Consider the following 12,181-nt stretch of genomic DNA (forward strand, 5'->3'; position numbering starts at 1 on the left):
TACATTCCTGAGAACGTTTTTCACTAACCTCCCCAAACTCCCAGTTCAATTTCCTCAATTTATGAAGATGATGCATTGCACCAGGATTACACTCGCTGTTTTGTAAGCTGCAGATTCTCTCCAGGCTGTAAACTGGGGACAAACATAGGACTAATTTGGTTTTATTTTTTTCCCATCTCCCAGGAACTTTTGTCTTTCTTTCCCTGATGTCCAATGTCTTGAAAATCATTGTGTATATTTAGTCTACTGTTTTAATTGTTGCGGGTGGGGGAGAATATCTAGTCACTGTTACTCCACCTTGGCCTGAGACGGAATTTGAAAATGTATTCTTATCACTCAAAATCACATATGATAAATATTTCCATATCTTTTGCATGTACATTCATGTACTTAACTCCTTTTCCACAAATTAGGGGAAAATGAGGTTTACATGAGAATAATAACCCCAGAAATAGTATCTATGAAAAATAAATATAATGTATTTAACCCGTCTATTTAGTACATTAATTCTTTCTATAAGAACACATTCAAACTAAGTAAGATACCGCTAGAGACCAGAATATTGTTTTTTCTGAAAGAATCCCATTCTTGTTTAGAACAGTCTTGTTGGAACAAAAGTTTTCCTTTACATTGCAGCAAAATCTGTCCTTTATTGTTCCTTGATTTACCATCAAGTGAAATTTAGAATAAAATATAAATGTTTCAGTACATGTCATCATTTCAAATATTTAAGAGAGATTTTTTTCCTCCAAAGAATTTTTTCTTAGTTAGCAATTTCGAATTCCTGCAATCAATGACATATGACTAGTTTTTTTGTTCTATCACCATTCTCATCTAAACATATTACTGTTACTTCAAGTTCTGATACTATTTTGTTGTTATTGCTGCTGTTGTTCTATTGACATGTTTAACTTCCCAAGATTAAAAATTACTGTGTTTGTTTTATATTCAATATTGGCTTTTATTTTCCCACGTTTTTCCATTTCTGTGCTCACCATTACTTACTGCATCTCAGAATCTGAATAGGATACTTTTCCTTTGTTTTTGAAGTATTTTCTTTAGAATTTCTTTTAGTGAGAGTCTAAGGATGGTTAACTCTCTCAGTTTTAGGTTATCTGAAAACCCCTTTATTCATCCCACATCCTGGAATGATAATTTAGGCAAATAGAAAATTTTAAGTAGACTTCTAGCTTTATTATTCATGTTGAAAAGTAAAGAAAATAAAATTTTCACTCTTGGCAGAAAAGCTATCTTTTCTCTCTTGCAATTATGATGCTCTGCAGTTTGACTTTGATGTCTTTAGGTATGAATTTATTTTTAGTTTTCTTGTTTGAGATTCATTTTGTTTCCTGAATCCAAAGAGTCATTACTTTTATCAATTAAATTTTTCTAACACTATCTTCCTTCTTCTTCACTATTTTTCCTAGTATTATAATAAAATATATGCTGAACCATTTTCCCTTATTTTATTTTAACCATTCATATTTTAATATAGTTCATTGTCTTTCTGTGCTACATGGTCAGTAATTCTTTTAAATCTTCTAAATTATGACTTTTCTTTTTAGTTGTAGTGTAGTTAATCTGATGTTCCACCCCTCCATTGAGGCTATAATTATAAATTTTGTTTTGTTTCGTTTTGTTTTGAGATGATGTCTCATCCTGTCACCCAGGCTGGATTGCAGTGGCACCATCTTGGCTCACTGCAACTTCTGCCTCCCAGGTTCAAGCGATTCTCCTGCGTCAGCCTCCCACGTAGTTGGGACTACAGGTGCCTACCACCACACCCGGCTAATATATATATAGTATTTTTAGTAGAGATGGGATTTCACCATGTTGGCCAAGCTGGTCTTGAACTCCTGACTTCAGGTGATCCACCTGGCTCAGCCTCCCAAAGTTCTGGGATTACGGGTGTGAGCCACTGTCCCCGGCCATAATTTAAAGTTTCATGTCTATATCTTTTCTATGTTTTGAGGCCATATTTCCCTACTTAATTTTTTCTTCTTGTATTCCCCTAAATATTATAAATGTGCTTAGTTTATAGTAAAAGTCACATAATTCCAATATCTAAAGTCTTGAAGGGCTAATTCTGCTTTATGTTGTACGTAGCTCTCACACTGCCTTTTGTTTCTCTCATATGTTTCTCAATTTTGTTTTAAATTTGTCAGAATCCTGCAAGGCCTAGGAATGAGTTTTTCCAGAACATTCATTTTCTTCCGGCTCCACCCAGTCCCCAACCCATGCTAACAATGTCAACAACTTTAGATTTATTTATAGAGTAAAAACGGCAGGATATGCAGCTGTCTGACTACATCCTCCCTGCTTATAACCAACTCTGGAGTGTGCTTACTTTGCATTGCCACTTTTTGCTTGTTTGTTTTGAGACAGGTTCTCACTCTGTTGCCCAGGCTGGAGTGCAGTTGTGCAGTCACAGCTCACTGCTGCCTGGATCTCACAGGCTCAAGTGATCCTCCTACCTCAGTCTCCCGAGCACCTGGGACTACAGGTGCACACCACCACACCAGGCTTAATTTCTGTATTTTTTGTAGAGAATGGTTTTGCCATGTTTCCCAGGCTGGTCTGGAACTCCTGGGGTCAAGCAATTCTCTCTCCTTGGCCTCCTAAAGTGCTGGAATTATAGGCATGAGCCCCTGCACCTGGCCGTCATTGTCATTTTCTTAGAATATGTCTTTACTTTGAATATAGATGCATTTAGTCACTTCTTTCATAATATGACTTTCACCAAGGTAATGAAGGTCTAGAGAATTTATTGGCTTTGTAAGTATTCAGAAATTTCAAGCCACCGTTAACACTGTGCTTGGCCTCCATTCTCTATTGTGATCTGCAGCCTGTTTGTCTCCCCATTTTAAGAACTAGTGTTTACTCCTAAAACTTGTGTTCTCTTTCCAACACATTTGTCCTCTCTTTTCTATGAGTGAGCAAACACTCTGGTTATAACATCTTCTGTCTAACGGATCCCTGTTTCTTTTAAAAAACTGTGCAAACCTCAGTCATCCCATTCCAATATTTCGCTTCATTCAACACTATCTTGATGTATTTGAAATTATATTTACTTTCCTATATTATATACACCACCCTGTGGTAAAGGTCAGTGTAACAAAAGTGAACTCAAAGTTATGGTGGTATATGTGTGTGTTTGTTTATAGATTTATGTATAGTTGAAAGAGAAAAAAAGAAATATATTTTTAACTTCTTTCTCAACTTTTTAAAGTGTTTTTTTATTTTTCATATTCTCATGCTTGCTTTCCCCCTTTGAAGAGCAAGCATGTATAATACATGTGTTGTATTCTTTTTTCTTCCTTAATCAATGTTTTTCTTGATAAAGACAGGTATCCTCTTAAAAAACATGTTCTACCTCTCCATGAGATTTGAGCTACTCCTAGACTGATACATACCATGTTCCAAAAATTCTCCCCGCTCTTACCGTTCACAAAGCCAACTGCTATATTTTCAGAGCTTTTTCTTGTTTCTAAAGTCCCAACAGTACATATACAGCCATTGATACTATGAAACTCCCGAGGTCTCCAATTATCTTACCAAGTTTTCAGGAAGAGCCCTTCCCCAGCTTTGTGTTGCAAGATGTAAAATGTATTTTTTATCACACACAGTCCGTGACTACATACCTTTAGTCAATTTTATCCTGTGGTTTATTTTGCAAGCAATGGGTCCTTTTGAATCAGCGTAAGTCAGTAGCATGTGAGACTGATGACTTTCAGCCTCCCATCCCATAATAGATATATTCTCTGGAAACACAGCCTGTGTTCTGACCATGTCTGCTGGTATTTTTTAAATCATCTGGTATATTAGATGGTTGCCAATGAACAAAAATAATTTCTGAATTAGGGTGTGGCAAAGCAACTCCTGTATTGTAAGCTATTTTTATATATACCATGTGCAATAAACTTTTGCACAGTCATGCAATTATCATATATTGCACATATTTTCATCTAGTTAGTATATCTGTGTGTATATATATATTTATGTATGAAATATTCAGCAGTTATATTTTTAATACTAAATAATGATACAATTTGTACACTATATTTGTTTTTCTCCCTCCAGCATGTTCAGCAGGGAGAATTTTAATTAAACTGAATTTTCAGATTCTATTTTAATTGTACAGATGTCAATTTTTGTATTTAATGACTAAAATTTACACACATTACATAAACCTATGCCAAGTGGTAGTTTGTAATTCTGGCATTTTCATGTAGTCAAACATCAGAGAATTTTGACAGTATTCATCACAAAGCCTTTAGAAAACTTTTCCATCCTGTACCATTCTGACAAAAATCGTGACAATGTACTAATGCTGATATTTTACCAATTTCTAGATAGAAAATTAAATGCTAATGTTGTCCAGTCTTTTGAAAGTTGATTTTGATTTAGAATCTCTTCATCTTTGACAAAAAGTCATCTTACTAGTTTGTGAGGTTGACTTTGCTAACCTCAGCTGTCTGCTGCTAGTGAACACCACCCATCTTGAAGGTCGCCCACACAAAGAAAACTTCTGGTAAGTGTGCATTTTAGTTTAAAATAAAAAAGATATGGTACGTGAAATTAAGAAAGTCTTATGTAATCTATTTGATTATAATAGGTGACACATGCATATGATGAGCTTAGTCTGTGTAGTGATATCAGGAAAAGGGCAGAGTATGCCAGTACTATCAAAGTACACTTAGGAGGCTTTAGGGAGGAACAGCACTTGAGGGCATTGAACCCAAACTTAATTTTATCCTGAATGATCAGACCTACAAATCTGCGAATCTATTCTATACACTCGAGGACCCCAGCGTGTTGCTGATACTCATGTAATTCAGCATACTTCCAATCCAAGCTAGAATGCCCTGATAGAATGTTGACTTTTACTTTGGAGATCATCTTTGGCAGCAGGATGATCCTTTCAGTCTATATTGCTGGTTAAGCAAGTACAAGATATACCAAGCATCACTTTGTATTATGTTTGGCAGCGAATACCATTAGCTGTGAAGAAAGACAGTCCTTAGAAGCAAGCATGTGCACACACACGCCCTTCTCTCACAACTTAATCTAAAGGTTCGCTTTAAAGACCACATGTTCCTTTTTAAATGTGTGTGTGTGTGTGTGTGTCTGTGTGTGCCCGCACAGGTGCATGTGGTACCGTTTTACATTTAAAGACTGGCAGCCTCTGTTCCACCAGAGTAAGTCTCTACTCAAATGTTATTTTGCTAGAGGGAATTTTAAAATCCCGTATAGCTGTAGCCTTAACCTTGACTGTCTTTCATTCTCAAATATCTATGCAGTTACATGTGCTGAGTGACTTACAACGAAATGAGAGAAAATTCAGTGACTTGACATTTACAAGTCCCAGATGATTCGTTTATTTATTCACCAGAGTAAATATTTAGGAAGCAGAATTAAATTGGAAAATGTTTATCAAGTTTCAAACCACCTTTCTTTCAATATATAAAACATAAACCCAGAGGCCTAAGCATAGGGAAGTGTACCTACAAATGTACCCTACAGAAAAGGGCACATTTCGATGTCCCAATAGGTTTTCTTTACCCACTAGTTTGTTTTTAAAATTTCTGCCAATATTTTAGGATAGAGTTATTGAAATTACACCTAATAAACCATAACTTACATGTAACTACACTTTATTAATCATTTTCTGTAATCTTACAAGGCAAGCAGTTCTCTGAATGTATTTTCTCACTCTATTTCAGTCCAAGGATCTAGTCTAGCGGCCTCACCTGAATGGCATATATTTCTCTCGTTGCTTCTAACACTATGTCTGTCTATGTTTGCACACTTGGGAACCGATTAATTCAAAAACTCTCTGACCGTAACCTGAAGAGAAACTTTAAAATGATGTCTCAGCATAGAAGCATGATGAAAATAAACACAGGCATGTTATTCTTGCTTATAACAACATTATATGAATAAGCTAACTAAAGAATGCCATCTAAAAAAATAGTTTCCCATGGTTTTCAGAATGATTGTATTGTCATGAAAAAAGAACAAAAGTATGCAAGTGACCTTTAAAATCCAAGAAGGTAGTGCTATCACATCATCATGATGAATAAAATCATTACAAACTTAGCCTTGGCAACAAAATCAGAAAGTAAATAATCAAAATTTCCATGTACACATAAAAATTATATATAGAACATCCTTTTAATCATTTTAAGCGTACAACACAATAGAATGAATTCCATTCACAGTGTTGCTCAAGCACCACCAATGTATCCAAATGTCTCCTTCACCTCACGTTTCGTAATGGGCAGAAATTTCACCCATTAGGTAGTGACTCCCTTCCTCCACCAGCTGAACCCTCTGCTAACCTCTAATCTACCTTCTGTCTTTAGGAATTTGACTATGCTAGATATTTCATATAAGTGGAATCATACAATAGTTGCCATTTTGTGTCTGGATTGTTTCACTTAGAATAATGTTTTCAAGATTTATCCATATCATAGCATGCATCAGAACTTCATTTCTTTTCTTGGCAGAATAATATTCTATTCTAGGCAAATACCCCATGTGGTTTATCCACTCCTGGCTTGAGTTGTTTCTGCCTGTTGGCTACTGTGAATAATGCTGCAAGAAATGTGTGTACAAATACCTGCTTGAGTCCCTCTTTTCAGTTCTTTTGGGTGTTTATCTAGGAGTGGAATGACTGGGTCATCTAATAATTTTATGTTGACCTTTTGGAAGGGAACCACTAAATTGTTCTCCACAGGAACTAAACCATTTTACATTCTCACATGGGTTCCAGTGTTTCCACATCCTGGCCAAAAGCTGTCATTTTCTGTGTTCTTTATTATAGCCATCATAATAGCTGTGAAGTGTTACGCACTGTGGTTTTGATTTGCCTTTCCCTGATCATTAATGATATTAAACATTTTTTTATATTCTTTCTGGCCAACATTCAGGAATATTCGATGCACTAAAATATGACAATTATTTTCTGATGCCCTTATTTAATTGCAGTAAGAAATTTTTTAATGTCAGCCTGAAATATTAGAATACAAACAGATTTAGAAAATACACTAACTTCGCAAAAATTAGCCAGGCATGGTTGTAGGTGCCTATAATCCCAGCTCAGGAGGCTGAAGCAGGAGAATCCCTTGAACCTGGGAGACAGAGGCAGGGTTGCAGTGAGACTCCGTCTCAAAAAAACAAAAAAAAAAAGGAAAGAAAGAAAAGAAAGAAACTAACTTCCATCTTAAATACATTTTAAAATGTTTCTTACTCCGTGGAATGTGGCCTTAACCCACAAATGATATACATTTCCACCAAGAATTTTGGATACATCCTTGAACAACAACAAAAAAACTCCCTTCTCAACACTGTCTCCACTTTATGCCCTCCAGACTTAAATGTTCAGTAACAGTGATAATCATGAAAATCACAGAAATTTTATTTGTGAACTGCTTCTTCCCTCCAGATATTAATACACTCCTTGAGATCAAAAGTAATTGTAGACATTAAATATGCATTAGATATTTATTTTACTACTGAGATTTAAATTGCCTTTACATTAAAATATGTTAATAAGTTAATCTGTTGCATCAGTGTTGCACAAATATTGGTATTTTCCCTGAGGAACCTTACAAATCCGTGGGATTACAGTGAGAAGGAAGGACGTGGCAGAGAGAGAGAGATGAAGACAGATGTGCACCTGCTATGCTCTAGGCCACTGTTTCCCAAACTTGCCTCATAAATATTGTGTAGAACATTTGTTAAAAATACAAATCCCAGGGCCCAGCCTCAGAACCACTGAATCAAAATCGCAGAGGAACACCAACACGTTGGCATTTTTAGAAAGCACAGCAGAAGATTCTCATGATTTGTTTGGGAGACTGAGGAAGGTTATGAGGTGCTTGTCTAAACTAAGCTAATAACTAACATGTATATAATTCCTATGTCACTGATTTGAAAACCAAGGCTGTGAAAGATTATTGTGCTGTGAAAGATAGATTCTTAGCCTTTGTTTCAAATCTTATGTTTAGGCACGTCTATGTTTAATACCTAAGTTCAAATACACCATTTCCTTGTAAAATGTAGATATTACTGTGAAGTATTAAAATATTTGTCTGTTGCTGTGTTCTTTCGTTTGTTTCTAGTACTAAAATAATAATTTATTTCCACTAGATAAATGGCTGAATCGTTTATCCGTACTGTGGTTTTGATTTATTATATCTCATTTGCTTCCAAGAGTCTCTTGTTTAACGAAGAAAAGTCAATTTAATTCTGTTACATATTCTTTTTCTGTGACTGTCACTCCCTGTTTTGCCGCAGTTCTATGAACATTAAGTTTCCAATTTTAAAGGTAATTAAACGGTAGAGCACACATTTTACTAGGACTTGGAATATTTCCTTAGTATTCAGATTGACACTATCTTATAGTTTTCTCAATGACTTCACAAACACTCAATAGTATTAATAGCTAATGTATGCAGATATCTACTGTCTGTGATAGAATCAATTATTTTGGTTACAAAAGTAATACAATTAGGCCGGGTGCGGTGGCTCAAGCCTGTAATCCCAGCACTTTGGGAGGCCGAGGAGGTCAGATCATGAGGTCGGGAGTTCGAGACCATCCTGACCAACATGGTGAAACCCCGTCTCTACTAAAAATACAAAAATTAGCTGGGCGTAGTGGCATGTGCCTGTAATCCCAGCTATTCAGGAGGCTGAGGCAGGAGAATTGCTTGAACCCGGGAGGCGGAGGTTGCAGTGAGCTGAGACTGCACCACTGCACTCCAGCCTGGGTGACAGAGCAAGACTCCATCTCAAAAAAAAAAAAAAAAAAAGTGATAAAATTTAACTTTAGATGAATTTGAAATGAGCCCAAGGGTGCTGTGTTCGTGACCACAGACAAGATGGACGTGGGGACTCTCTTCGTGGAAGTTCTCTGAGGGGTACTGAAACCCAAATGAAAGAGTTGCTTCCTCTTTTAATTTCTCCTCCCTTTCTACTTTCTGTCTTCCTTCCTGTGAACCTTCCTTCACATGTCTAAGTATGGGTGAAATGTGGCTCTTTCAAATATGAAAAGACAAAAGAATAACTATTACTTTCTCTACTTCTAAAGTGAAATAAATATTCCAGACTCAGAGCTGCCTTGTCTCAGTGCTGCGACCATTGCAAGCTCAGGTCTGGAGAGTCACTTCACTTATTTGCCTTCTCAGCATTCTTAGCCTTCTCATCTGCTCAGAGGTGACCCGAGAATTACAGTCTGTTTTCTAAGCATTTACCTCCCCGTATTTAAACAATTCTAAATTTCCAGAGGGGAAAAAAAGAAATCAAAACAAAACAGCCCCTGTTCAGAAGGCAGTGTGTGATTTTTATCTGTCTGCTCTTCCTCCCTCAGCTCATGCTTAGGCATCAAATTGCACCGAAGGTACACATTTAAAATCCCCATTGTGATGAGGTGGCTTTGCTGCAGTAACTCGCTCTGCAGTGCTTTTGTACCAGTCTCCTGTCACTAGCTTGTGCACTTACTTTGCTTGTGAAGTCCCAACAGTCTCAGAGTTTTAAGATGCGCATATTTTACTACAACTTTCTGAAGTTGCATTTTATCACAACCTTTCCAGGAGGCAATTGCCACTCTCTGGCTTATGCACTGAGAATGCTTTTTAAAGCTATGTATTCCATTTAGATCCAGTTAGCATTCTAACACAGTGGTCAGGTTGTGCCCACATGGTTACTTGATGAAGTTTAAATATAAAGCCAATGCAAGAGGCAAACAAAACAAAACAAAACAAACAAAACAAAACATCCTTTTTGTCCATCATGTATTCACATGTGTTTTCCAGAAATAGCTGTGGATAAGATGCTTCCATTTTTGCTACCTTCTCAATTATTGACATAATTGACATGCTCCCTTTCTTTAATACAAATTTCTCCCCACCACTTCTCCTAAGTCAGATTTTACAGTTATCTCCATAGCAGCATTCACAGCTAATAGGAAGATACATCTTCTGAATAGCGGGCAATACAACGTTAACTGTTAGAACACAACATTTTTCATGTTGGAAACATCTGGAATTCACAGCCAGCCAAGATGTATAAAAATATCTGTGGCTCCTTAATGGTCACCCAAGGCTGAGTTTGCTTGCTTTATTAGAATTCATTTACAAACAACTCTTAGGAACCAGCTATGTAGCATAATAAAACTAAGCGTTATTTCAGCATCAAAAAAAAAACAGAGTTTAATTTACAAGTGAAGTTGCTTATAACGGTTCAAATCGCCCTTTGTGGAAAAGAGTTTATGGTAGATTTGGGCCATATTACCGACCTATTACTAGTGCACTAATACCTCTATTTACTGGCTGATTATATCCTCTGGCAAAATTCGGAACTGTCTACTACTTTGGCGCAAACTAATCAGTTTTCAAAATTAGTTATTGATCTCAGACCCAGTGTAGAGGACCAATTTAGTGGCTGGTTCATTGAGTACTGAAGTGGCACCATTTGTGAGAGTAGCAGAGGAATCAGAGCAAATACAGTGCTCGAAGACACTCCTCAAAGGTGGTTTTCTATTGCAGGGAATTTACAAATACACGTTTTCAAGGATGCTAAGTCTCCCTCATTACAGATTAATGACACGAGTGCATCCCAGCCGGTCACATGAACTTACACTTTTTTTGTATATATATTTGTTACTCATATCCTAGATTTAAATAAGCAGTAAGTTGGAAATCATAAAGAACCTTAAGGAAAATATGTCCCTCTGTTTCTTCAAACTCAATTCTTCATTTGAGTTTATTTGAAGTTGACTAAAGGGAGTTGTTAGCTTGTAAGAATAAAGTCATTATTCACTCTTACGCAGATGACAAAATATGACAGAAAAAGTAAACCAGAAATTGAATTCAAAATACTCTGGTGCCTAAATTTCACTTCACATTTCTCATAATTTATCCATCTTTTTTAAAATCTTACTGATTTTTATACATTTTTCTTGAAAATAATGTCTTAATGGCTTGTGTTCTATGTGTGGTTTCAAAAACTGTCAGGAAGAATTGAGATTTGACATATTTTCTGAGTATCTCAGAAAAACAAAATTAAACATAAAAATTAGTCAAAAATTGTTTTTGACTTTTCTCGTCAATTTGACACTCTTAGGGGAAAAGAAACCTTAGAGATTAAGATGCAAAATCTTCACACAAAGCCCCAAATAAGATTTGCATAGATTTAGCTGTAGTTATTTTTAAACATAAACCCCACATAGGCACGATAAGAATTGACAACCACATAGTGACCAGAGCTCAATATTCAGAAGAAAGTTAGAAGTGCTATAATTAAAATATCTTTTTATATTTCTTATTGCTGTGGTTTGTTGATTATTTTCTAATGACCTTGTCTTTCAACAGTGCACTGGTTATTTTTTTTCCTTCTCTCAGGCCCTTTAAAAATGTATGTGCATATATCTGTATCTGTATATATAGCATGTAAATTAACCTTCAATAATTACTTTAATTTAAAATGTAATTAAAATGTCCACATTATGTTTCATTTCTAAAGTCTCTAGTTCCAAAACGCAAGATTATTGTAAGTGAGAAAAGAAAAAAAAGACATTTTTATATATACTTGGAGGTGAAACCTCATACCAAACTGAAGTCAACCTTATTTAACGTTCTTGTGAATTTAGAATGTGTGAAAAGTCCTCTAAGGTGTAAAAGTGACACACACTCCATTGGTTTATGCATAGTCACACAGTTCCATAACGTAAGAAATTTACTTATTTTCTTTATAGTTCTGTTTAATGCCCCCAAATAAACCACTGTAACATTATTTGCTCTGTAAAAATATGAAATAATAGCATAATTGTGGGAGCAAGGAAAGGTAACAAAGAATATGATATTAAATATAGACTTATTCAGACCTCCATATTACTAAAATCAAAACTCCTCCTACAGGATAAAATGTAAATCACTTAACAGACAAATAGTGGCTTCTCTGAGATAGCAATTTGTGTATCCAATGGTATTTTGCATGTCAACTCTTTTATATAAGCACAGTTAATAAATGTCGGAACATTCAGTACAATTTCAATTTGGGCCAAAGTTGGGGCCCATTTTCCATCATATAATTTGATAATTTTTGAAGGGACGTAGTTTTTTAACCATGCAAACCATCAGAATCTGCCATAGGCTTGTTGAAAGACAGACCCTGCTCA

General features: G+C 35.8%; 1 protein-coding gene across 6 annotated transcripts in view; it reads left to right on the forward strand.

The window, feature by feature from the left end:
- Positions 1 to 12,181, forward strand: part of ROBO2 (roundabout guidance receptor 2) — a 1,759,746-nt gene that overhangs the window by 1,063,827 nt on the left and 683,738 nt on the right. The gene's annotated exons all lie outside the window — the stretch shown is intronic.

Source organism: Chlorocebus sabaeus, chromosome 22 (assembly GCF_047675955.1).
Source record: "Chlorocebus sabaeus isolate Y175 chromosome 22, mChlSab1.0.hap1, whole genome shotgun sequence".
NCBI classification, from domain to species: Eukaryota; Metazoa; Chordata; class Mammalia; order Primates; family Cercopithecidae; genus Chlorocebus; species Chlorocebus sabaeus.